We start from the raw sequence: 26,836 nt of genomic DNA, 5'->3' as shown, positions 1-26,836 counted from the left end.
GGAGTAACCCCTGTGCATTGCCGGTGTGACCCAAAAACCAAAAAACAAAACAAAACAAAAACAAATACACAGTGGAAAACTACTCAGCTATCAGAAAAGACAAAATCATATAGTTTTCATTCTGGATGTATTTGGAGAGTATCCTGCAGAGTGGAGAAAGTAACAAAAGCCCAAGGAAACAGGAACTGTGAACTGTTCCTCAGTAGGAAGCAGGGAGAATGGGGGCACTAGGATAGAGAAAGACATGGGAATGATGATGGGAGAAGCAGATACTCTGGTGGAGTGTATGGTGCTGAAATGTTTTATGCTTGAAACCCTACCATTAACAATATTATAAATTACGGTGCTTAAATATTTTTTAAAAGCCAAAGAAAATACACAAACCACAGTTGGTTTTGGTTTTTCAATTTTTTTTTTTGGCTAATATCTGCCATAAGAAATTAACCTTGCAACCCTAAGTACTTATTACAAATACAAGATGCACACTCTAGCAGGGAAATGCCTAAGGGAAGTAAGTCGGGATGAACCCTTGGAAATCATACCCCTGAAACTAGTTGTTATTGACAGTGTGAGACTCTCATTGAGGGTGATGTTCAAGGAGGGGCCACAGAAAGAGCACATTATAGTCAGGTGGGAACACTTCAATTCTTTTCTGATTGATATATAATCTGCGGAGGGCTTTTTGTGTCACAACCAGCAGTGCTCAGAGGTTACTCCTGGGTCTGCACTTGGGCCTTACTCTTGGTGGTGCTCAGGAAACCATATGGGATGCTGAGGGTCGAACCCAGGTTGGCCACGTGCAAGGCAAATGCCCCACTCGCTATACTACTGCTCCGGCTCCTATTGATATAGAATTTTCACAAGACAAAGTATGTGGATTCAGGCATGCGATTACAGTGTCACATTCCACGCCCATACTTCCAAGACCAGGAGAATATCCATCCCCCTCCTCCCATGGAGCCTTTCTCCTGCTCCCTTCCAATTAGTATCTCCCACTAAAGGTTCCCTGTGGTGTTTCTGTCACCTTGGAGAATATCTGTCATTTCTAGAAGGTCAAACATGGCCTGTGTTCTTGTTGATGACTTTTCTACACCTAAGCATGTTTTTGTGGCTCTGAAGTCAGTGGGACCCCTTTGGTGTTTATGTAATGCAGTGGAGGAGAGAGACGGTCACTTTGTCCCAATCCACCACTGCCTCCTCTGCCACCCAGGGACCAGTTGGGAAGCTTAGGACTTTAAAAGAATGTGGTGAGGCCCTGTGTGGAGCTGACCTCGAGTCCCACCAGCCCCACGAGGCCCCACCAGTCCCATCAAGCCACACCTGACATCTGCACGGTCTTCTCCGCATGAGAGTTGGTCCCCACCACCCGATCTTTTGGGGAGACCCAAAAGACTTCGGCTGGAGGGAGGAATCACTCTTTTCAGGGAAGGAAAGTCAGTCCTAGGTCTTACCCAAGGGTTTCCAGGTACTTTGTCCTGTCTCACAGAAAAGATCTTCAGGAAGAGACAAGTAGTCAAGTGAAACAGATTTTACTTGGAGGGTTTTAGGAAGGGGAAGGAGGGAGAGAAAATGTGTGTGAGAGAGAGTAACATGTTCAAGAGAGAAAGTGGAATTCTCCATTGATGGAAAGGGCCCTAGTACACATCTCAAGGGGGGAGATGTGGGTGACACATGTGCTCGGGCACCACATGTGTTTGTCCTTGTGGGCACAAGCAACACACAGGCTTGGGCAGCATACGTGTGCGCTCCCTTTGTTCAGATGGCTTTCATAGGGTTTCTTCAGTCTGCCCCACGTGGACTTTCTAGCTAGGTAAGTGCCCGTTGCTAGGGTTGTTGCTGAGGGGTAGAGTTGAGATGGTCTTCTCTGAACTTCTTTCCTTGATCTTGTTCCTGCTGGATCTTCTCTGGGAGAATGGGTCCAGCCTTCTGGGCTAGCTCCAGGTCAAGGTCTTCTCAGGTTTTGCTGCCTGGATCCACAAGGTGGGTCCAGACAGCTTTAGGGCTAGGTGGTTTTACGACTTCCTAGGAATTCCATTGCCATGGGGCCCTTTCCTAGCTACCTGCCTGCCTACATCAGTTCCTCCACTTTGCCATTGACAAAGGGTTGAATTTTTTTCTTTCCCTTCTTTCTTTCTTTCTTTCTTTCTTTCTTTCTTTCTTTCTTTCTTTCTTTCTTTCTTTCTTTCTTTCTTTCTTTCTTTCTTTCTTTCTTTCTTTCTTCTTTCCTTCTTTCTCCCTCCCTCCCTCCCTCCCTTCCTCCCTTTCTTCCTTTCTTCCTTTCTTCCTTCCTCCCTCCCTCCCTCCCTTCCTTCCTTCTTTCTTTCCTTCTTTCTTCCTCCCTACCTCCCTCCCTCCCTTCCTCCTTTCTTTTCTTTCTTTCCTTTTCTTCTTTCTTTCTTTCTTTCTTTCTTTCTTTCTTTCTTTCCTTTCTTTCCTTCTTTCTTCCTCCCTCCCTCCCTTCCTCCCTTCCTCCTTTCTTTCTTTCTTTCCTTCTTTCTTTCCTTCTTTCTTCCTCCCTTCCTCTGTCCCTTCCTCTCTCCATTCCTCTCTCTTTCTCTCTGTCTTTCTTTCTCTCTCTCTTTCTCTCTCTTTCCTTCTTTCCTTTGTTCCTTCTTTCCTTCCTTCTTTCCTTCCTTCCTTCCTCCCTTCATCCTTTCCTCCTTTCTTTCTTTCTTTCTTTCTTCCTTCCTTCCATTCTTTCTTCCTCCCTCCCTCCCTTCCTTCCTTATTCCCTTCTTTCTTTCTTTCTTCCTCCCTCCCTCCCTCCCTTCCTTCCTTCCTTATTCCCTTCTTTCTTTCCGTCTTTCCTCCACCCTCCCTCCCTCCCTCCCTCCCTTCCTTCCTTCCTCCCTTCCTCCTTTCTTTCTTTCTTTCTTTCTTTCATACTTCCTCCCTCTCTTCCCTCCTTCCTTCCTTCCCTCCTTCCCTCCTCCCTTCCTCCTTTCCTCTCTTTCTCTTTCTCTCTCTTTCTCTCTCTCTTTCTCTCTCTTTCTCTCTTCCTTCCTTCCTTTCTTTCTCTCTTCCTTCCTTCCCTTTCTTCTCTCTTTCCTTCCCTTTCTTTCTCTCTTTCTCTCTTTCTCTCTTTCTTTCTTCTTTCTTTCTTTCTTTCTTTCTTTCTTTCTTTCTTTCTTTCTTTCTTTCTTCTTTCTTTCTTTCTTTCTTTCTTTCTTTCTTTCTTTCTTTCTTTCTTTCTTTCTTTCTTTCTTTCTTTCTTTCTTTCTTTCTTTCTTTCTTTCTTTCTTTCTTTCTTTCTTTCTTTCTTTCTTTCTTTCTTCTTTCTTTCTTCCTCCCTCCCTCCCCCCCCTTCCTTCCTTTCTTCCTTCATTCCTGTCGCGTGCCGCTTCAACCAGCGAAGAAACACGGAACCCGGAGATTCTTCTTGCAGCAATTTATTCAGGGAACTTCTCATGCATTAGGGAAGAAGGGGAATGGGAAAGAGAAGGAGAAAGGGGGGAGAACGAGGGGGAACCAACTAGCTAGGCAGCTTCCCCCCTTATATACCTCTCACTGCTTGTTTACGCCCAAGTGTCTGCAGCTGATAGACTAGTTACAGCTCGTGGGCATGACGAGACATCCTGTTTCCTTATCAGGTGTTGTCTACGAAGCACGGTGCAATTAACAAGAAACAGGTGTCCACGAAGCACGGTCCTGTGGAGGCTCTCCACACTTCCTTCCTTCCCTACTTCCTTCCTTCCTTCCTTCCTTCCTTCCTTCCTTTCTTTCCTTTCTTTCTTTCTTTCTTTCTTCCTCCCTCCCTCCCTCCCTTCCTCCCTTCCTCCTTCCTCCTTCCTTCCTTCCTTCCTTCCTTCCTTCCTTCCTTCCTTCCTTCCTTCCTTCCTTCTTTCTTTCTTTCTTTCTTTCTTTCTTTCTTTCTTTCTTTCTTTCTTTCTTTCTTTCTTTCTTTCTTTCTTTCTTTCGTACACCCAGCGATGCTCAGGGGTTACTCCTGGCTCTGCACTCAGGAATTCCTCCTGGCATTGCTCAGGGAACCATATGGGATGCTGGGAAATGAACCCAGGTTGGCTGTGTGCAAGGCAGTGCCCTCCCCACTGTGCTATCCCTCCAGCCCCAATGTTGAAATTTTTTTAGTAGTGATTTTTCTCTAATGAACAGCTTATAGTTTGATGAAGCAGGTAGCAGAATACTTACAGGTATATGCTTATATACTTATATAAGATGAGGAGGAAGAGGCTAATTGATAGATGTTGGCTGTTTTAGAAACATTGCTATTATGGTTATATTATTCTTCCCTGACATAACAAAGGACAGAGGTGGAAGTTCAAGGGCATTTTGGAAGTGGTAGCACATAGTAACTTTGTTTATAAATACTATAAGCTTAAACACCATTATAACCATATTATTTAAACTAAATAAAACTTAAAATAAGTAGAATAAAACAAAATTACATGTACAAAAAATACTTTTTCCAGTGAAGCAGGAAGTTTTTTTGTTTGTCTTGTTTTGTTTTGGTTTTGAGTGACAACAACACTCAGGGGTCCCTCCTGGCTGGCTTTGGGGCTCATACGGGAAGCTGGGGAATCAAACCTGTGTTGGCCATGTGTACCCTACCTGCTGTACTATCACCTGACCCCCAAAGAAAGATAGTTTTTATTGAACAAAACGTACTTAGAAAGATGTAAGGAGGGAGAAAGAGGAAACATGTGTTAAAGAGAGAACACAGTCTTCTCCAGAGAGGAAAGAAGCCCAAGCAAAGAGACTCAGAGATAAGCAAGTGGGGTCCATGTTTAAGGGAGAACACAGACTTGGAGAGCAATTAAACAAGCAAAGAAAGAGACATAGAGGCAAGCAATAAAGATATGTGTCCAGGGGAGAGGACTGGAGCAAAAGCACAGCGAGTAGGACGTTTGCCTTGCACGCAACCCAGGTCAGCTTCGTGCAAGGCAAACGTCATACCCACTGTGCTTTTGCCTGGCAAGCTACCCATGGTTTATTGGATATGCAAAAAAACAGTAACAACAAATCTTACATAGAGATGTTACTGGATCCCACTGGAGCAAATTGATGAACAATGGGACGACAGTGCAGTGCAGTGCAATTCAGGGGACAACACAGACCAGAGAACGCAGGCCCTCAAAATTTTTAATTAAAAACAATGAAGAGAAAAATGTAGACATAACTCTCCAAGACATTGAAGCTAAAGGCATCTCTAAGGGTGAAACACCACTAACCAAGTAAGTGGAAGCAAAGACAAACAAATGGGACAACATTAAATAAAGAAGCTTCTGCCCCTCAAAGAAAATAATAATCAGAATATAAAGACAGCCCACAAACTGAGAGAAATTATTTGCTTATATGCATCTAATAAAGAGCTAATATCCAAGAGAGCCAAAGCACTGGTAGAACTGTAGCACTATAGCGCTGTCGTCCAGTAGCGTCTCTGTTGTGAGACTTGTTACTGTTTTTGGCATATAGAATGCGCATGGGAAGCTTGCCAGGCTCTGCTGTGCAGGCAGGATACTCTAGGTAGCTTGCAGGGCTCCGGAGAGGGACAGAGGAATCAAACCTGGGTCGGCCGCGTGCAAAGCAAACGCCCTACCCACTGTGCTATCGCTCCAGTCACCAGGTAGAAGTATACAAGGGAAAAAAATCCAACCCAATCAAAAAATGGCGAGAAGAGATGAACAGAAAATTCCTCAAAGAAAATATATAAATGGCAAAAAAATCATCTGAAAAATAAACTTCACAAAGCATTAGAAAAATGCAAATCAAAGCAATGAGATATCGCCTCACACCACAAAGTCACACTCATCACTAAGAACACAACCTCCTGTGCCAGCATGGCAGAGGGAAAGAAGGACTCTCTTTCACTGCTGGGAATGACCACTGCTCCAGCCTTTTTGGAAGACAATGGAACATTCCTCAGAAAACTAGGAATTGAACTCCCATATGGTCTGCAAACAACCCTGAGCAGATCTCCTAGTCATCTGGAGAACCATCAGATGAGACTTTTGTACCTTGAAACTCCTAGAACTTCCCCTGAAGGGGTGGCTTTACCTCTGTTTGTTGTTCTAACAACACTCAACCCCACCCATGAGTACCCCACCCTTCATGGTGTCTCTGTAACTGTGCTGTAAGGGGGGGTGAGGGGACGAGGTAACAACGATGACTAGAAAGACAAGACGAGGACTAGGAAGAGGGAACTTTTAATTAAAAACAGATGCCTGGGACTACGACCACGACTACGATTGTGTAGTGAGGGGAGAGATCGAACTACGCTGGGGAGGGAGAGAAATAAACTGACTCCCAACAGGCTGGGGCCCTGTTTCTCCGTTCCCCAGGTCCTTAGTCCGTCTCTTGCCACCGTCTAGTCTGGAGAGGCGGCTCTCAGCAACTGAGCCCCTGAGTCCCTATATATTTTGTTATATAGATCTCCCACCTCCTTCGTTAAGTCCATTCCTGGTACGTAATGTTTTGGACACTATTTTAAATCTCTTTCTTCCCTGATTCAATTTTTGCATATAGAAACACAACCAATTTTTGTGTCTATGTTTATGTGTTTCTGTGCTTTATCGTTATCATTATCGTTAGCCACTTGCTGTGTTGCTTTATTGTTTCTAGAAGGTTTTTGGTGAGTTCTTTAGGGTCTTCTATGTATATTATTATTCCATTAGAAAATAATGATCATTTGAATTCATTTTCAATTTGAATATCTTTGTTATTTTAAAATTTGAATATCTTTGATTTACTTACCTTGCCTGATTGTTGTTGCTAGAACTTCTAATACTATACTGAATGAAAACTGAGACAGTGAACATCCTTGCCTTGTAGCTGATCTCAGTGGGAATTCTTTCAGTTCTTCACCATTAAGAATGATACTGGAGATGTGGACCAGAGAGATAGGACTTGCCTTGCATGATGCCAACCCAGGCTTGATCCCCGGTATCCTGTATAGTCTTACAAGTCTCGCAAAGAGTAATTCCTGTTTGCAGAGTCAATAGAAAACTCTGAGCCTCATTGGATATGCCCCCCCACACACACAAAAACAAAACAAAAGAGTGATACTGATGAGAAGAACCCCCTGCCTGTATTTCAAACAGTCTCACTTCAAGGAGGTTAACCCCAAAGAGCAGGACCTGCCAAGGAACCACTGAGTCTGGGCTGTGCCATAGAGCCATGGGGTGTATTTGGGATGTTCATAAGATGGTTTGAGTCTCGCTTTGTCACCTTGGTCACCTGTCAAATGTGCTCAGGTCCTTGACGTTATCCAGACCCAGCTTTGCAAAATAACACACTTTGGAATTTCTACTTCTGTCCTCTCCTGCCAGGTGCCTGCAAATGCCCCAACCTCCATCAGATAGGCTATCAAACGAAGCTTTTGCCTTTGGACTGGAGCCAGTTCTGGAGCACAAGCTCACCGGATCTGCTGGCACGTTTTCCTACTTCTCAGTACAGATTGTTTCTCCACAGGTTTCTGGTGGGAATTTCTGCAGCAATACTGTTTGTAGGTTAGTTATAGATAGCCATTACTCTCTTGAGGGAGGTTTGTTGGTGCTATGCCAGGACATTAGGAAGAGCCTCTGGACATTGCCCTGCAAGCAGGAAGTAGAACCAGGCCCCACTTTGAGTTAAGCGGGCAAGCTAAGCTTATGAGTCCGATGACCTGGAAGAGTACAGCATGCTCTCATATACCCGCCCGGTCATACCTTATCTTGGCAGTACAAAGCAGCAGTTTCCCCCTCTCTTACACATCCTTAATCTGGTGTGACCTTCAAGTATCAGTCTGGGCCTTCTCTTTGCCCTATGTGTAACCGACCACAAGAATGTGGAGGACGTAATCTGTAGAGCCTATGTGTCCCGTTCCACATCTTCCTCTGATGTTTTAAATCATTGTAAAATAGCTTTGACAGCATAGCTTTGACAGGACAATGTATATGCTGACTTTCTTTTGACGTATGCTTATCCTATAACTGTTTGTACTCTCTCTAGTGATTCTTTCACTGTGATGAGGTCATTCGGATGTAGCTGATAAAAAATAGAAGAAAGGGAGACCTCTGGTAGTCACTCGTCACCTCGAACCAGATCGATGCCTTGTCCCTCCGTGCTCTCTACATTCCTCTCACATGTCTTGCCTCTGTGCCTCCTCCCGACTGATATATCGCTTTACGCAACAGAGTTTCTTTCCACTTCTATTTTATTGAGAATTGTTATCATTCATTCAAATTGGATCTTGTCAAGGCTATTTTAGCATCATTTGCTATGTTCATATAATTTTTGCCTTACCTTTTACTGATGTGGTATATTATGTTAATTGATTTGCATATATTGAACCATCTTGGATGAATCCCACTTGATAATTCTATATGATTTTTTGATGTGCAGTTGGATTCAGTTTGCTATGGTTTTGTTGAGGATTTTTGCATTGATGTTCGTCAGGGTGATTGGTCTTAATTATCTTTTCTGGATGTGTCTCTATCTACTTTGGTTATTAATGCGATGTTGGGTTAGTGGAAGCTTTTAGAAAGCACTTCTGATTCTTCAATATATTGGAAGAGCTTACAAAGTAAATGCAGGGGCCGGAGCGATAGCACAGCGGGTAGGGCGTCTGCCTTGCACGCGGCCGACCCGGGTTCGATCCCCGGCATCCCATATGGTCCCCCAAGCACTGCCAGGAGTAATTCCTGAGTGCAAAGCCAGGAGTAACCCCTGAGCATCGCTGGGTGTGACCCAAAAAGCAAAAAAAAAAAAAAAAAAAAAAGTAAATGCAGAAAGTTTTCTCTGAAGGTTTGATAAAACTCACCAGCCAGCCCATCCTGACTGGGACTTTCATTCTTGGAAAGTCTTAATCGCTGTTTCAATTTCCTTATTTGTGATTAGCTTGTTCAGTTTTCTACTTTTGCCTCATGGGAGATTAGATGATTCTAAGGATCTGTTCATTTCTTTATGTTCTCCAGCTAAATATCACAAAGTTGTTTGTAGTAACCTTTCATAATATCTTGAATATTTGAGGAGTTTTCCTCTTTCATCTCTGATTCAATTCATCTGGACATTTCCTTTCTCTCCCTTATGAGTATAAGGGTTTGTCTATCTTGTTTGCTCTCTTAAAGAACCAATTCTTGTTTCGTTTATTCTCTTTTTTTGTTTCTATATTATTAATTTCTGTTCTAGTTTTTATTATTTCCCTCAGTCTATTATATCTTGTGTTTGTTGTTCACTCTATAGATTTTTGAGATATATGCTCAAATTATCTATTTGGGTGCTTTCTTCTTTCTTTCTTTCTTTCTTTCTTTCTTTCTTTCTTTCTTTCTTTCTTCCTTTCTTTCTTCCTTTTTGCTTTTTGGGTCACACCTGGCGATGCACAGGGGTTACTCCTGGCTCTGACACCAGGAATTACCCAAGGCATGCTCAGGAGACCATATGGGATGCTGGGAGTCAAACCCGGGTTGGCCATGTGCACGACAAGCGCCCTACCTACAATACCTGTGCTATTGCTCCAGCCCCATTCTTTCTTAATGTAGGCCTGCATTACTCTGAATTTCCCCTTTTGTAAAGTTTTCACTGTATTCCATATATTTTGGTATCTTGTACATTCATTCTCATTCATTTCAAGAAATATTTTTATTTCTTTCTTGATTTCCTCTTCGATCCAGCTGCTATTTAGCAGTGACTTGTTCAGCTTCCAAAAGTTTGACGTTTTCCCATTTTTTTATAATCAATTTCTACTTTATGTTATTGTGGTCTGAGACAATACTTTGCATGATTTCTATATTTGTAAATTTATATATATTAGTTATTCCCTAATATGTTATCTATCCTGGAGAACATTCCAGGTGCACTAGAGAAAAATATATCCTCAGTTTTGGGGAGCATGGTGGTGGTGCCTGAATGTAGGATAACATTGGTTAGTCCTTTCTCCCTGGCTGTAGGGAGCTTAGGTTTATTGGGTTACATCCATCACAGTGCTCCTGAGGCACTCCCATTCCTCTATGTTTATCTTTAACTTCTCTGTGCTCTCTTCCCCAATCATCTATATACGAAAATCAGACCTGTGACTTGTAAGGTCAGATCCTTCTAACGACTCTGGATTTTGTATTTTAAGTGAAATATTGCTTTTCTTCTTCCCTTATGTCCTTTGCATAGTTTATTTCCTAGAAATGTCCTTTTTGTATAAACATAGGAAGACAGTTAATGCTATGCTTTTGTAACTTGGGAGTTAATTGATTCCAAATAATATTTACTCCTGGATGTCTGTCATATATATAACTCGACTTAAGACTCAGTTTCCCTTCGTTCCTAGCATCTCAGAAACAGGGTCCGGATGAAAGGACTGGCTGGACCTAGGGCAAGCTGTGAGCTACCCTGGCACGGAAACAGGACAGGCCAAGCTCCATAATACTTAACTATAACTCAAGAGAACGGTCGTGGATGAATTCTGTCATGGCCGAAAGAGAAATGACTGGAAAAGGACGCTGCTAGGGTTAGGAAGGACTCATCTGGCTTGAGATATGCAGTCTTGGATCTATAGCGAGATGTCTCCAGCAGAGTCACCCTGTAAGATTAATATATCTCTTACTGTGTCCATACAAAATGACTAGAACGATTATTAAGAAGTAAGTAGATCTAAGATGATTGTTTGTGGACTAAGCAAAGGAGAAGTGTGTCCTTAGATAAAAACAAAGCCCTTGAGCTGATCTCCTAGCAGGAGGACATCTTTGTCTTAGAAGAACTTCCCCAGAAGGAAGGGCTTGCAGATGTTGATTGTGCTACCTAACCTAGGTGTCCTTGCTACCCTGAATGCTGGAAAGTTGGGCTCTAGAAGAGGCTGCAGGAGTGTGTGTGGAGAGACTGGCATGGGGGACAGGAGGAGATGGGAATGAGAGGCAGTGTGAGACTGGAATGGGGCGCATAAGGAGAATGGAATAAACAGCAATTGGTCACCAATGAACCTGTGCCCTCCTTTTTGCGTCTGCTGAATGCTATTTGGTCTATTATAAGTATGGCTACTCCAGCTTTATTCTGTCTCCCACTGGCTTGTATGACTGTTTTCCATCCTTACACTCAGAGTCTATATTTACCTAGTGAGTTTAGGAGTGTTTTCTGTAAGAGGCAATAGAAGTTTCTTTCCTAATCCATCCAGCTACTCTTTGCCTTTTGGTAGGATAGTTTAGTCCACTGAAATACAGAAAGCTTATTGATAAAAAGGGCTATGTTTATATTTTATGTGTATGGGTGGGGGTTAATTTTTAAATGCTTTTTATCGGAAACCTTTCAGTAATTCCTGCAGGATTTGTTTACTATGTCTTGTTTGTCTGAAAAGATTCTTATCCATCCCTGCAATGTAAATGACAGCTGGATGAGGCAGCTGCTGTAGTCCAAGATGAAAAAATATTTTTTTCATTTGGTACGTTGAATACCAACATCAACAATCAAGAATCAGGGTCGCTGTCTCATTTGCCAAGGCATCGAAAATCAGATGGGCCAGACACGTAATGGCATTTAGAGACGGCCGCTGGACTAGAGCTGTTACTGACTAGATTCCACGGGATGTCAAAAGAACGTGTGGCCGCTCACCTATGACATGGTCAGACATTTTCATCAATACCCTGAAACAACGGTTTGAGGCTCCTCGTGTTCCTGGAGCGAGCAGACGTCACTGGGCTACACTAGCACATGACAGGGACAAATAGAGACGTTACTGTTGCCCACTCGAGTAAATCAATGAACAAGGGGATGACAAGTGCGATGAATATGTTATTCCATTCTTTTCTTTTTGCCTGAAAGGTGTAATATGGGAGATCTTTTGTGACTCTTCTGTTTTTTTTTCTTGTACCTGAGAATTTTATTCTTTCTTGATGCTTTAAGTAGTCTCTCTTTTGCTTTGATCATTTCTATTACTAGGTGCCTTGGTGTTAGTTTGCTTGATTCTATTTTGTTTAGTCTCTGAGCCTCTCGAATCTCTGCAAAAGCCTCCCTCCAGAAACTGGAGAAGTTGTCAGTTATTTTTTCTTCCTCTCGTCATTCTTCCCCTTTCTCTTTTTCCTCTCCATTTGCTACTCCTATAATATTCCATTTGCTGTTATTCATCAATAATCTTATTTTATATTCTATTTCTTGACCTCTTTTCTTTTGCAACATCATTATCATGGTTGGCTAGCATTTTGTCTTCACTGTGACTGATATGGTTTTCTGCATGCAGAATTCTGTTTTTTGTGGCTTGCTATCCTTGCATTCTTTATTTCCTTTAATTCCATTTGTATAGACTCTTGAATAACACGTTTCAATTCTTCCTTGATCTGATTGAGTTTGTCTTCCAGTGATTGTTTTATTTCTATTGCCATTTCATGAAGTGTTGATTTGAGGGTCTTTTTAATGAGGCTCAAAATTTGAATTGAGCATGAGAATTTGCCGGGACTTCTCTCTCTTTCTGTCATTGCAGATGATTTTTTTTGTATCCCCACTTCCTTAGAGCTTTGTGGGTGCTGCAGGTGAGCTTTAGAGTTCCGTTTATCTGAATATTGACCTTATTTGTTATTAAACTGATCTAATTCATTATTTTCTGGGGCTACCACTTGTGATCTGTTGTTTTTCTAACTATTTCCATGATCTTGAGATGGCATTTCAGTTGACAGGCAAGTGTAGGTCTACTTACTCCCATTTAGATATCAGGGTTATTGTGGAAGGATTGTGGGAGAGAATTATGAACATGCTGTTAGTGGAGTTGAAGGAGTAGAGTTGTTTCAAGGATGCTGACATGCCCACGTGTTGGGGGGGTATTAGTGCAGCCACTGGGTCCACTTGGGACTGCTTGGGCTTAGAGACAGGGTCAGCTTAGGCAAGTCCAAAGGGATGGTATCAAGGCACAGGGTGGTGGTAGTGGGTCCCACAGTCCAGGTGTGGGAGGAAGGGCTGTCTCAATGAAGGCTGAAAGGAGACGGGGTGGGTAGGCAGTAGTGCCTCACCATACGCCTCACAGATCTTTAGACCTACATATTATTTTCATTCCCTATAGAGGGATTTATTTATAAATTCTCCCAAATATGCTTACAGATTTGAAATTCTAGGAGGAAAAGACCATAGAGAGTTCTTTGTATAACAAAAGCATCCTTCAAAAATGAAAGAGAAATTCAAAGAGCACTGAAAGAAATTTAATCCAGCAGATCTGCCCTACGACTAAAACCAATGGGAATTTGCTGTCACTGTCACTGTCATCCAGTTGCTCATCGATTTGCTCTAGCTGGCACCAGTAACATCTCCATTTTGAGACTTGTTGTTACTGTTTTTCGCATATAGAATATGCCACGGGTAGCTGTTCAGGCTCTGCCATGCGGGCAAGATACTCTCATTAGCTTCCCATGCTCTCCAGGTGGGCGGAGAAATCGAACCCGGGTCAGCCGCGTGCAAGGCAAATACCCTACCCCTGTGCTAGGTATTAGACAAGAATTTCTCAACCAGAGACCATAAGATATTTTAGGGGGTCATAGGTAAAAAGTCACATAAGTGGGGAGCCAGAGCATGAGACCAGGAAGCTAATTGGGAGGGAGACACAGGAAGGAAACAAGGTCAAAAGCCGACATGGTCAAAAAAAGGTCAAGACACAAAGCACTGGCTGGACACTAACTCACATTTTCATGAAGAAACATAGATGAGTAGACAATTACTACTTACATGGGCATGTATAAAAATTCTATTAATGTGTTTTTTTTAATTTTTCTCTAATCTCATTATAAAATAGTTACATTTTCGCTAACTATGAAACCATGTTGATGGGTTATACTGTTTAAAGATGAAAAGTGTAAGGCAAGCAGCAAAAAGATGAGAAAATTAAATAAGTTTTTTTAAAACTTTTTAAAAACCCTTTTTAAAACTTGTTTTATTTTTAAAAAAAACCTTTTGTTTTTACTGAATGTCAGATAGACCTTTACAAAGCTGTTCATGATTGGATTTCAGTCATACAGTATTCTAACATCCATCCCTCCACCAGTATACTTAGAACACATTTTTTTTTCTCTTTTGGGTCACACCCGGTGATGCACAGGGATTACTACTGGCTCATGCACTCAGAATTACTCCTGGTGGTGCTCATGGGACCATATGGGATGCTGCGAATTGAACCCAGGTCGGCCACGTGCAAGGCAAATGTCCTTCCCGAAGTGAAAGTTGAACCCAAATGAAGCAGAACCAATACATAAACATTAAAAAGAAACAAGTGAGATAAAGTTGACAATGGGGGAAAAAATCAATAAAGTCAAAAGTTGGTTCTTTAAAAAATCAACAAAATTGACAAGTATTTAGATTGGTCAAGAAGAAAATAATGGGGGTATGGTGCCACCAACGGGTCACCCTATACCTGCAAGGTAAGTGCATCAGCAGCCTGATGGTGCCTTCAGGCTTCCTGATATCCCAAAATTGCCACCATACCTTTGGCCGGACCCCAAAACTTGGGATCAAGTTTCCCAAGAAATTAAATGGCCAAAAGCTCTGTGTAGGGGAGCCACACCCACAAACCACCTCTGGCTCAGCTATACAAGCTCAATTATCAGCCTTATTTCAGAGACCCATAAATAAATCTCGAAAGAGATCAAAAAACACAGTTAGTCTCATACCTGCACATGACTGAACATACCAGGGTAAATCGCAGGGGAGGATATTGGCCTGGTGACCACCCAAGCAGCGTCCCCAATAGCCACTTGCTTTCACAATCCAAAATCACCGCCATACCCTGGCCTGACTCCATGGTCTCAGGATGGACCTTACCAAGATATAATTTGCTGAAAATTCTGATATGTGGGTTTTGTGACTGAAATCTTCAGACTTTCTTGGAGTTGGGATGGGCTACCGCCCCCCACCTCCCAGTACTTCTGGAAGCCTTGACACTCACATCTAGACCCCAAAGCTGCCTGTAAAAAGCTACACGAGCCTTAATTCAGGAGCCCCAGCAGAAATTAGAGCAAAAGTAACTGCCGCCCCCCTCAACCCAGAGTGGGGCTCTCCTGAAGGGGAACCGAGTCTAGCACCAATAACTGGGGGTGTCCACCGCCCTGGCACGGGCCAGGAATTGGGACTCAGCCCCTTGCTAGCCCCACACTGTGGCAGCCTAGAAAGTGCAATGGGGGCACCCCCAGGACAGGCAGCAGAGCAAGTCTTATGGGAACACGGCCCCAGGGCGCACGGTGCACCCCCACTCCACCCCACCCCACACCATGCACCACCACCCGGCCACCTGCACCGCGCACCACACCGCACACCCCCAACTCGCACAATGCACCCTCATTCCGCACCGCACCCCCATCCTGCACCTCACACCGCCACCCAGCCCTGTGCAGTCCTCACCTCGCACTCTGTACCAAGCTTCCCACACTGAGCACCATGCACTGTGCACCCCCCCAACCCACACCCTGCACCCCCACCCTGCCTCCGCACTTGAATCTCCCAACCGCACATCCTCACCCAGCCACGCGCATGACTCACCCCACACTGCACTCCACGCACTGCGCACCCCAAATCCTGCAATGCACACCACACACAGCACACCCCCTCTCAACACCCCCTCCCCGCAAGGCACACCCGACCCGGCAGCCCGCATCCCTCATTCCGCACCGTGCACCTCACAGCGCGCACTGTGCACCCCCATCCCACACCGCGCATCCCAACCCGGCCATGCACTCCCCGCTCCCCGCACTACGCACCACGCACCCCACCCCACACCCCGCACTCGCACCACTGCCTCACACTCACACGGGCTCCATGGCAGCAGTTCCCAGTGGTCCAGGACAAGCTTATGTGAGGCTGGCCTCAGCGTGGAGTCCGGCGGGAATAGGAGTGATAGAGTTGCAGGGGCAGAAAGGTACAGGGCAGAGACCTGGTCATGGCACTCGGGCAGCTTGGCAAGGACTAGGCCAGCCCAGGTCAGGCACTTTCCAAGCTGGAGAACTAGTGGCTGGCCTCACATGGGGTGGGGGCGGGGCCACGGCGCAGCTGCCACTCTCAGGGATGCTGCCCTTCTCCTAGGCAACCTACTCAGGGGAGGGGGAAGGACTCATGAACTCTGGGCTTCCCTGGAGAACGCTGAGGGATTCCTTTCCTACTGTGCAGCAAGACCAGGGGTGATTCGGAGATCGCAGTGCTCTGTTGTCCAATGAGTGTGCTTGGACTTGTGCTGTGCCCTGAGCAGGCTCAGACTCACTCTCTGGCTGCCAGAATCACCACTAAATTTCAGGACTTCCTCTTCCTTCAAAACAGTTTCCTGCTCTCTCGGCTCTGGTCTCTTCAGCTCCATCTGATACAGAAGTTGTTTTTGGTTTGAGGGTCACAGCCAGCAGGGCTCTGGGATAACTCCTGGCTCTGCACTCGGGAACCATTCCTGGCAGGCTCTGGGACCTTACGGATGCCTGGGATCGAATCCTGGTCGCTAGCGTGCAAGGCTACTTCTCCAGCCCTTAGACATGCATTGTTTTATCAAACTGTCTCTGTGTAAACTCATGACTTGCCACATGTGAAGCAGGCTCTCATCCACAGCTCCAGCTCCAGCTCCAACATCATCTGATTAAAAAATATATATGAGGGGGTCAGGCAGCCTTGTCTGGACCCAGCCACAGTGCGGTCTTTCTTCTGGAGGGGCTCAGTAGGGGTGTCTCTGGGTAGGGACAGGCCCGGGCAGTGGGTAACTGGAAACTGTGGACTTCGCTTTATGCTCTGGCACAGTTCCGGGACCCCTGAGGATCCAGCCGCTCCCTAGGTAACCCCACTGGCTTGGAGGTGCTGGGAATGAAAGGTCCTTGCAGGACTGTTTGGCAGCTTGGAACCTTGAGGCTCAGTACTGTTTGGGGGCCTCACCTGGCCATGCTCAGGGATTACTCTTGGTTCTGGGCACAGATCGCTTCTGGCAGACTGGGGGACCACGTGGGTGCAGAGGATCAAACCCAGGTGGACCACATGTAAGGCAAATGTGCCCCATGCTAAACTATGGCTCTGGTGCTAACAGCTAAAAACTTAGGTAATAAGTCATGAAATTAATAGGCTTTTGATATGGTTGAGGGTGGCACACTTGGCATTGCTCAAGGGTCACCCCTGGTTCTGCACTCAAGAATCAATCCTGGTAGTGCTCAGGGGACCCTTAGAATGCTGGGGATCAAACTCTGGTCAGCAGCATGCAAGGTCAGCACTCTACTTACTGTACTATTCTGCCCACCCTTGGCCGTGTGCATTTAACCCTGCATCTGTGTGTGTGCGTGTTACGTGTGTGTATGTGCATGCTTTCTAAAATATTTTTAATTTAATTTTTTATTTCTGGGCCACACCCAGTAGTGCTCAGGGCTTACTCCTGGCTCTTCCTCAGAAATTATTCCTGGCAGTCCAGGGGGAACATTTATGATGTCGGAAGGACCTTATGGGATGACACGTCTGCAGCGTGCAAGTCACTATACCTCACTGTGCTATCACTCCAGCCCTTTATTATTTTTTCAATTAAGGTTGCTTGCCTTTGGCCACAGCAAACGGTGCTGGGAATTAGAGATCAAGAGTCTGAACTGCACCATCTCCCCGGACTACACCAGGAACTTGCCAAAGTGGCTTTGGCTTCCTTATTTTTTGGGCATTCTGGGGTCTTGCCAGAGTCTCTTGCCCCATATCTGGCTGTCTTCACCAGGGCCCCTTGGAGGGGAGTGGGTTGAGTTTCCCTCCCCACCCTGAGCAGAGCCCCGGCAGCCAAAGACCTAGGGAACCCAGTCACAGCCATGGTCAAGGCTCCTCTCCACACGTTGGGATGAGACTCACGCATGAAGGAACCGGCAGAGGAACCCAGGTGTGCGCGACCCGCGACTGAGGTCTCCAAGCCTGCTCAGATTGGGACTGGACCTCCTCCACCCAAACCCTCCATTTTCCAGTAGCTTGGCAGCCACAACCATGAACTGCCCCGGCGCCATGTCATTCCATCAACGGCCAAAATCCAGAGACTACAAAAGAAAGCTCCCAGAAGTAACATCTTATAGCCTAGTTCTCCCTCTCAGAGAACCTGGCAGGGTACCGAGAGCATCCGGCCCACATGGCAGAGCCTGGCAAGCTCTCTGTGGTGTATTCAATATGCCAAATACAGTAGCAATGATGGGTCTCATTACCCTTTCCCTGAAAGAGCCTCCAATGCGGCACCGCTAGCAAGAATGAGAAAAGAGAGGATGCTAAAATCTCAGGGCTAGGATGAATGGAGACGTTACCGGTGCCAGCTGGAGAAAATCCATGATCAATGGGATGACAGCGATTCAGTGATACAGTGATTCAAAGGTCTCGAAATAGACTTTCCTTGCTCCAGGGGCTTCAAGGAACTAGAAAGGGTGTGAGAGCCCAGGTCGGTCACAAACAGCAAAACACCTGCCCGGCTCTCCGATCTCCCTGTCCTGAGCCCCATTATTCAAGGTTTGCTGTGATGGACTTACCCGCACCCCATCTTCCTGCATGTCTGAGGGTGCCCTCCCCCCTCTCCCTGGAGGACAAAAAGTCCCAGCCCAGTTATTTGTTTCTGTCCTCCACTGATGAAGGATAAAGGGGAGATCAAGATCAAGTACTCTGAAAGCTTGGGGTGCAAGGATCTGCAATGAAAGGGAGCAGGTCAGCTCTGAGCGATAGATAGCAGGGAGGGCAGTTGCCTTGCACACAGGTGACCTGGGTTCCTTGGCATTCCATATGGTCTCCCGAGCAAAACCAGAAGTGACTCCTGAGTGCAGAATTGGGAGTAACCCCTGAGCATCACAGGGTGTGAACCAAAAGCAAAGCAAAGAAAGAAAGAAAGAAAGAAAGAAAGAAAGAAAGAAAGAAAGAAAGAAAGAAAGAAAGAAAGAAAGAAAGAAAGAAAGAAAGAAAGAAAGAAAGAAAGATGGAAGGAAGGAAGGAAAGGAAGGAAGGAAGGAAGGAAGGAAGGAAGGAAGGAAGGAAGAAGGAAGGAAGGAAGGAAGGAAGGAAGGAAGGAAGGAAGGAAGGAAGGAAGGAAGGAAGGAAGGAAGGAAGGAAGGAAGGAAGGGAAGAAAGAGAGAAAGAAAAGAAAGTAAGAAAGAAAGAAAGAAAGAAAGAAAGAAAGAAAGAAAGAAAGAAAGAAAGAAAGGAAAGAAAGAGAGAAGAGAGAAAGAAAGAAAGAAAGAGAGAGAGAGAGAATCAAAGAAAGAGAGAGAAAGAAAGAGAGAAAGACGAGGCTGGCCTCACGTTCTGGGGAAAGGTCAACTCAGAGAAGCGATCACCAACTACATTGTAGTCGAAGGCCATGTGGGGGAAGGGAGTTGCGGGCTGAATGAGGGCTAGAGACTGAGCACAGCGGCCACTCAACACCTTTATTGCAAACCACAACAGCTAATTAGAGAGAGAAAACAGAAGGGAATGCCTTGCCACAGTGGCAGGGTGGGGTGGGGGGGAGATGGGATTGGGAGGGTGGAAGGGATGCTGGGTTTACTGGTGGTGGAGAATGGGCACTGGTGAAGGGATGGGTTCCCAAACTTTGTATGAGGGAAGCATAAGCACAAAAGTGTATAAATCTGTAACTGTACCCTCACGGTGATTCTCTAATTAAAAATAAATAAATTAAAAAAAAAGTGTATAAATCTGTAACTGTACCCTCACGGTGATTCTCTAATTAAAAATAAATAAATTTAAAAAAAAAAAGAAAGAGAGAAAGAAAGGAAGAGTAAAAATGTAAGAAAGAAAGAGAGAAAGAAAGTAAGAAAGAAAGACAGACAGGAAAAAGAGAGAGAAAGTAAGGAAGAAAGAAGAAAGGAGGAAGGAAGTAAGGGAGGAGGAAGGAAGGAAGAGATAGAAAGGAAGAAATAAGGAAGGAAGAAATGAGGGGAAAAAAAGGAAAGTAAGGAAAGAGAAAAAGAAAGAGACAGAAAAAAGAAAGAAAGATGGAAGGAAGGAAGGAAGAAGGAAGGAAGGAAAGGAAGGAAGGAAGGAAGGAAGGAAGGAAGGAAGGAAGGAAGGAAGGAAGGAAGGAAGAAGGAAGGAATGAAGAAACAGAAAGAATGTAAGAAAGAAAGAGACATGGTCCCCTGAGCACTGCCAGGAGTAATTCCTGAGTACAAAGCCAGGAGTAACCCCTGAGCATCGCTGGGTGTGACCCAAAAAAAGGAAAAAATAAAGAAAGAAAGAGACAGAAAGAAAGAGAAAAGAGGAGGGAAAGGAAAGAAGAAAGAAACAAGTAGAAAGAAAGTAAGAAAGGAGACACAGAAAGAAAGAGAGAGAAGAAAGAAAGAAAGAAAGAAAGAAAGAAAGAAAGAAAGAAAGAAAGAAAAGAAAGAAAGAAAGAAAGAAAGAAAGAAAGAAAGAAAGAAAGAGAAAGAATTAAAGTAAGAGAGACAAAAAGAGAAAGAAGGAAGGAAGGAAAAGAGAAAGAGACAGAAAGAGACAGAAAGAGAGAATGAAGAAAGGAAGGAAGGAAGGAAGGGAAGGAAGGAAGAAAGGAAGGAAGGAGGAAAAAGAAAAGCAAAAGAGCAAGAAGGAAGAAAGAGAAAGAAGAAAGAGAAAAAGAAAGAAAGAAAGAAAGAAAGAAAGAAAGAAAGAAAGAAAGAAAGAAGAAAGAAAGAAAGAAAGAAAGAAAGAAAGAGAAAGAGTTAAAGTAAGAGAGACAAAAAGAGAAAGAAGGAAGGAAGAAAAGAAGAAAGAGACAGAAAGAAAGAGACAGAAGAGAGAATGAAGAAAGGAAGGAAGGAAGGAAGGAAGGAAGGAAGGAAGGAAGGAAGGAAAGGAAAGGAAAAAGAAAAGCAAAAGAGCAAGAAGGAAGAAGAGAAAGAAAGAAGAGAAAAGGAAAGAAAGAAAGAAAGAAAGAAAGAAAGAAAGAGAAGAAAAGAAGAAAGAAAGAAAGAAAGAAAGAAAGAAAGAAAGAAAGAAAGAAAGAAAGAAAGAGAAGAAAGGAAAGAAAGAAAGAAAGAAGAAGACAGAGACAGAAGATGGTAGGAAGGAAGGAAGGAAGGAAGGAAGGAAGGAAGGAAGGAAGGAAGGAAGGAAGGAAGAAGGAAGGAAGGAAGGAAGGAGGGAGGGAGGGAGGGAGGGAGGGAGGAGGGAGGGAGGAAGGAAGGAAGGAAGGAAGGAAGGAAGGAAGGAAGGAAGGAAGAAGGAAGGAAGGAAGGAAGGAAGGAAGGAAGGAAGGAAGGAAGGAAGGAAGAAACTCTGGGGTGGAAGATTCAGGCGGAAGAGGGAGCTCCAAGTCATCCTCCCACCCACCCCACTGGAAGAACCACTGAACCCCCGAACAAACTTTTGGAAAATCCTTCAGGACTTTGGATGTATCTGTTCTCCATCTCCATGTGCTAATGCTGGACAGTCATTCATAAACAATGCCACCGGCTTCACCCCAAACCCAGGGGTTACCGGACTGAAATTTCCCCACACACCCCTTCACCGCGGCGAACAGGGCAAGCACAATGTTTAGAACATCTGAAATCTGTGGGAATCCCCAAAACTCTGGCAGGGAGTGTGAGAGTGTTTGGGGGTCCTTCAAAATGTACGGATTGGGGTGCCGGAGCTAGAATACAGCAGGGAGGGTGTTTGCCATGTACGCGGCCCAGCCGGGTTCGATCCCCAGCATCCCATAGGGTCCCCTGAGCACTGCCGGGAGTAATTTCTGAGTGCAGGCCAGGACTAACCCTGAGCAACGCTGGGTGTGACCCCAAAAAGCAAAAAAAGAAATGTACGGAGGGGGAAGAGGTGTGAGGATGACCGTGATGGGAAACCTTCAAAAGGGTCAAGAAAAGGGGACAGGAATGTGGGCAGGCTCTTGCCTTACCTCGGCCCACCTGGGTTCGATCCCCCACACCATAGGAAGCCTCGAACCCCCCACACCTTTAGCTCTGCTGTGGCCACCCCCAAATAAAGCCAGAGCACTGGTGTGACAGTGTGGGGGGCTGCAGAGGTCGGCGATGATCGGGAGTCCCTCATCGAAGAGCTCTAGGGTCCGGGGAGCTTCAGCAGGTTCTGGAGGAAGGTCAGGAGCAGGGGTGGACAGTCCTGAGAGAAATGTTCTGGGACAGGGACGGAAACGCCCCACAGCGCTGTCTTGTGGCGAGGAGAGGAAGTGCCTCGTCTGGGGTTACAGGGAAGATTTCCAGCGCTGGGTTTGGCTTCAATGATTAAGGATCAAGACTCAGGCAAGAGAGCGGGAGAAAAGTGGGTAGAAAAGCGCTCCCCTCGCAGCAGTTAACCCGGGTGCCCACCTAGGCACTCCCACAGCGTTCCCTGAGCACCTACAGGAGTAATTCATGAAGGAATAGCCAGGAGTCACCCCGGAACATTCCCAGGTGTGGCCCCCAAACAGAAACTAGCAAACAAAAACCCATGACCTCAGTTTCATCATCAGCTGGTTCCTTCACCTCAGGCCCGGGGTACAGAGCTGAATCTTGTTTCGACCTTTGCCACCTACACCTAGAACAGGAAAGGGCATTTATTGAACTGTGAGGTGATGAGGTATGGGGGTGACCAAGACAGGAAAACTTTGAGGTGGGGTTCTTCGAGACAGCATACTGGGGAGGCGATGCTTTGTGCTCGACACAGTCAATTCCCGGCACTATGTAGGGACCCTGATATCACTGTGAACCAGATTTTAGGCACTGGCAAGTGGGCTTTAGCGGAAGAACGAGTCTGTTTGGAGGCAAACATTTTAGGAGCTGTTAATAAGACCCGTCTAAAGGCATGGTGTTATCTTGAAACCTCTGCAAAATGTACTGTCATTCACAAAAATCTTTCAGGAAGTAAATGAACAGATTCTATTGCCAGACTCCAGGACGCTCTTGAAAAGGCTATACCTGGCAAAGGCCTTCGTGAAATGCTTATGCTAACTTTAGTGAACACCTCTGAACATCACCAGGAGTAAATCTTGAATGCATGAGCCAGGAGTAACCCCCGTGAAAGGCCGGGTCTGACCCAAAAAGAGAAGAAAAGAAAAAGAATGACCCCTATTTAAAAAATAGTCTAAGAAAAATAGATGCGAAACAGAAAAGAGGAATGAACAAATCACACACATAAAGGACCCGGAATAGGACAGACATAGCAGGTAGAAACGGATACAGAGAAGGCCCAGCTGGAGGGCCCCAAGGAAGACCCCCAGGCCAAGCTGTGGCCGCCTGCTGGGGGGATGCAGCTGTGGCCTGGGGGGTCAAGCCTCCGGGCTGGGGGCGGGTGGGGTGGGCTTGCCGGGATGTGCCCGAGCACTGAGCCCTCCTCCCGGCTCTGCCCTTTCCAGGAGAGACGGACGCAGCTCCTGGGGGTCGCCAGGAACCCGGGCACCTTCGCGTCCCTGATCTGATGTGACCGAGCCCTGGTCGCGCCTTCGGAACTTCGACTGTTGGTGACCCGCGGGTCACGGGCCGAGGCTCGGGGCGGGAGGTGGCGCACAGCGGGCCCGGTGTCCATGCCCAGAAAGGCTCGGGCCGAAGCGCCGCATGTGGCCCTGGACCCCTGGGCCCGCCAGGCCGGGCCGCTGCTGCCGAGTCCTGCAGACCCCGCAGGACGCGCCTCTCTGCGCTCACCAGGTACCGCCAGGAGACACCGCCGAGTCTCCTGAGCACCACCCGACTCCCCCTGGGCTCCTGGGAAAGCCCCAGACCCGAGACGGCTCAGCGGAGCAGTCCCCGGCGACCCTGCGGAGAGAGCTCAGGCCCGCAGCAGCCCCCCGCGGCCAGGACCCCTGGGAAGGCGCCTCCTTCTCCCGCACGGCTTCTCCACTGCCCTCTAGTGGCCACCGCTGGCATTACGCCAACAGGCCGGGAGAAGCGTTTCAAGAACCCAGGTGCATTTGGACCTAGCAGGCCAGGAAGAGGGTATGGGGAGGGGCTGGAGCAGCAGCACAGCAGGTGGGCCAGCTGCCTTGCAAGCCCCGCCTCAGTTCCCGCCACCACCGTGGGTCTCCCAAGGTGTGGCCCAAAAGAATGTCTTGGGGGGGGGGAGGTGGCTGGAGCAATAGTACAGCAGGTAGGGCGTTTGCCTTGCACGCGGCTGACCTGGGTTCGATTCCCAGCATCCCATACGGTTCCCTGAGCAGTGCCACAAGTGATTTTTGAGTGGAGAGCCAGGAGTCAGCCCTAGGAGTCAGCATCATTGGGTGTGACCCAAAAACCAAAAAGAAAAAGAAAAAAAAAGCAAGAATGTCTTGGGAATTGTGTGTGTGACTGTGTGAGTACACATACCTGGCAAGTGTATGTGTTTGGCAGTTGAGATGAGCACACAGCTGGTCTGTGTTTGTGTGTGTGGCTGTGAGGTGTGCACATATCTGTGCACCAGGTTGAGAGGGGTAGAGACAGTCTTTGTGAGGAAGTGAGTCTGCAGGCTATGGGGGTTCATTGCAGGGACCCCAGAGAGGGGACTGTTCAGGACAGTTCAGGAGCTGCCTGTGGAACCAAGCCCAGGTCTGAGCTTCCCCTCATGCACAGCATGGACCTGGGAGCCACACACGAGGCAGCTCTGGGCTTGGCCCACTCCTCTCCCTCTGAGCCTGGTCTTACCTAGGGCTCGGTGCTGGCCTGGGGCAGCCTCTCGATGGAAGTGTCCCCTCAACAGCAGCGTGGGAGAGGCAAGGCTCCTGCCTCCTGACAGAAGCCCCAGGCCTAGCTGGGTCCCAGAAGCTCCCTTTGAGGCTCCAGCTGCTGGAGCAGGAGCTGGGCATTTTGGTGAAGGTTGGTTGAGTGGCAGGTGGTGTGTGTGCGAGTGTGTGTGTTGTGTCTGTGTGTGTACCTGTCAGCTGTGTGGCGTGCACAAAGGTGAGATAAGTCTCCAGGACATTCCTCTGACCACACATTTGTCCCCAAAGTTGTGTCCATGGAGTCCCAGCTGGATACCTGCCACCAGGAGCACAGGGTACTGTCCCAACCTCGGACAGTGGCTGCCCTATTTCCTCTCATGCCACACTTTTGACTCTAGCTGTCGGGTCTTCCTGGGCTCTGTTCTTCTCAAACAAATCCATTTTTAAAAAACTCAATCCCTCAGCCTCGCTGCCTGAGGATATCAGGAGGCGAGATAGCGCTTCTGAGGAAGGCACAGTCCACTACACGCCACAATTTTTTCTGTCCCACTTGGTTAGTGAAGCAAGAGTGGGTGGCCACCCTATACCAGCTACCAACTTAGTTCTTTCACTACCAAAAGGTCACAGGACACAGGCCCTGCCCCACCTGGTCTGTGTTCGCCCACAGGCAGCCTTCCAGGCTTCAGCACCCCACATTCTCAGCCAGGTCAGCCTGCACAGTCACAGCCCAGGGCAAGTATCACCCAGTCCTGGCACCCCCAGGCTTGGTCAGTGCCCTGGGAGAGGCATTGTCCATGGACAGCGTCCCCCACCTTCCACCCCCTCCACCCCGCCCCCCCCCACACACCTGGCTGTGTTCCGGTTCAGGCATGGCAGCTGCCAAGACCGCATGGGCAAGAGTGACCCTGCTTCCACAGCAGAGGGCCCTCCAGGCACTGGACGTTCCCACCCAAAGCATCTCCCTTCACTCATCTTTGGGAAACTGGTTGCACACAAACAGGGTTGAGCAAACACAGGCAGAGGCTCTGCAGAGGAGAAAGAAGCCCAAAGTTCCCACTTTTCTCCCCCATCTCACCACCGGGACAGATATTGGACAGCCCGCTCAGTCGCAGATGGGAGGGTGCACTGCAGAATCTCCTTGGGCATAAACGACTTCAGACTTTTCCCTGCGAGGAGACCGAGCAGGACCAGGGACAGACCCAGGCCCACGCACACGACCAGTGCAGAAGGGCGCGCTTCGGGGAGCCGCCACTGCAAGGCTGGTACCCGTCCTGGCAGGTGCACGAGCACCCACAGCCTCCAACTTCCCCATCTGCGGCCCCACGCTGCCAGCACCCGCCTTCCCAGATCCCTCCCGCCGCGAATCCCGCGCACCGGCCCCCTCGCTCTGGGGCAGCCCCCGCGGAGCAGCGACCCCCAAGCTGAGTTCAAATGGGCTCTAAGTCCCTTCCCGAACCCCACCTTTCCCAATGCCCTGGCCGGCCACCTGTCTCCCGCCTGCCCTTTCCAGTCCCAGAAACTTCCCCCAGTACCAGTCCTGGGCGTCTCTCCAGACTCGCGCCGAGGGGGTGTCCATCGGGCTCTCCCGGGGGCAGCGGCTGGGGGTATGGTCCACGGCATGGGGCAGGTGGTCATCCAGACTGCCCGCACCCGCCCCTCGCGAGGCTCGCCTAAGTCCAGAAGCGCCTGACGGTGGGCGGGTCCTGGGCAGGGGCGGTGCGCACAGCCTCAGGCATGCTCAGGAGCCGCGGGGCAGGGCATAGCGGCCAGGTTCCATGCAAGGTGGCCAGAGCCAGGGACAGCGCTTGGCCGCTGGACGGCTCCTGAAAAGCGCTGGCGGGGCGGCCAGCGGCCCTGCAGCCCAGCTTTCGCCTCGCGCATCCTGTCCCGCGGGGGCTGCCCTTGGGTCTGGAGACTGGGGCGCGGTGCCCGCGACGCTACCGACCCCCGACCCGTAGCCTAGAGCCGCAGCCAGGGGTCCTGAGCCCCACCGGTCAAGCGCGGCCCCCCATCGGGTAGCCTGGCCGGCTGTCTCGCGCCCAGCGCCCGCAGTTGGCCCCCGCCCGAACCCCGCGCGCCAGCCACTGCCGCCACTGCCACTTGGCCCTTTAAAGGGCCGAGGCGCGGGCTCCAAAGGGGGACAGCAGGACTCACGTGGGAGGGCAGCGCCCACTGCCCCGGTCCAAAGGGGCGAGAGGACGAGTGGCGGGAAGGAGCTGCTGTGAGCCAGCCAGGTGGGATATGCCTGCGGGGACTGCTATTAGGGGAGTCTCTACTTGGGAGTCCTGGACCCCACCTGGGGCAGGCACAGGTCCGGGGCTGGGTCGGCTCCCTGGGGAGGCGGGGACCACGCACCACTGTCCCTTTGCAGGCTGTGTGAGGGTGAGAGGTTAT

At 47.8% G+C, this 26,836-nt stretch overlaps 1 long non-coding RNA gene across 1 annotated transcript in view; it reads left to right on the top strand.

Annotated features, from left to right (window-relative positions):
• LOC129406527 (uncharacterized) overlaps positions 1-23,618 on the top strand; it is a 32,588-nt gene extending 8,970 nt beyond the window's left edge. Inside the window, exon 3 of the long non-coding RNA XR_008631071.1 lies at positions 23,168-23,618. This is a non-coding gene — a long non-coding RNA (uncharacterized LOC129406527). The remainder of the gene's footprint in view (positions 1-23,167) is intronic.
• Positions 23,619-26,836: the final 3,218 nt, after the last annotated feature.

Source organism: Sorex araneus, chromosome 7 (genome assembly GCF_027595985.1).
Source record: "Sorex araneus isolate mSorAra2 chromosome 7, mSorAra2.pri, whole genome shotgun sequence".
NCBI classification, from domain to species: domain Eukaryota; kingdom Metazoa; phylum Chordata; class Mammalia; order Eulipotyphla; family Soricidae; genus Sorex; species Sorex araneus.
Note: the sequence above shows the minus strand (reverse complement) of the source record. Positions and strands in the feature narration are given on the sequence as shown.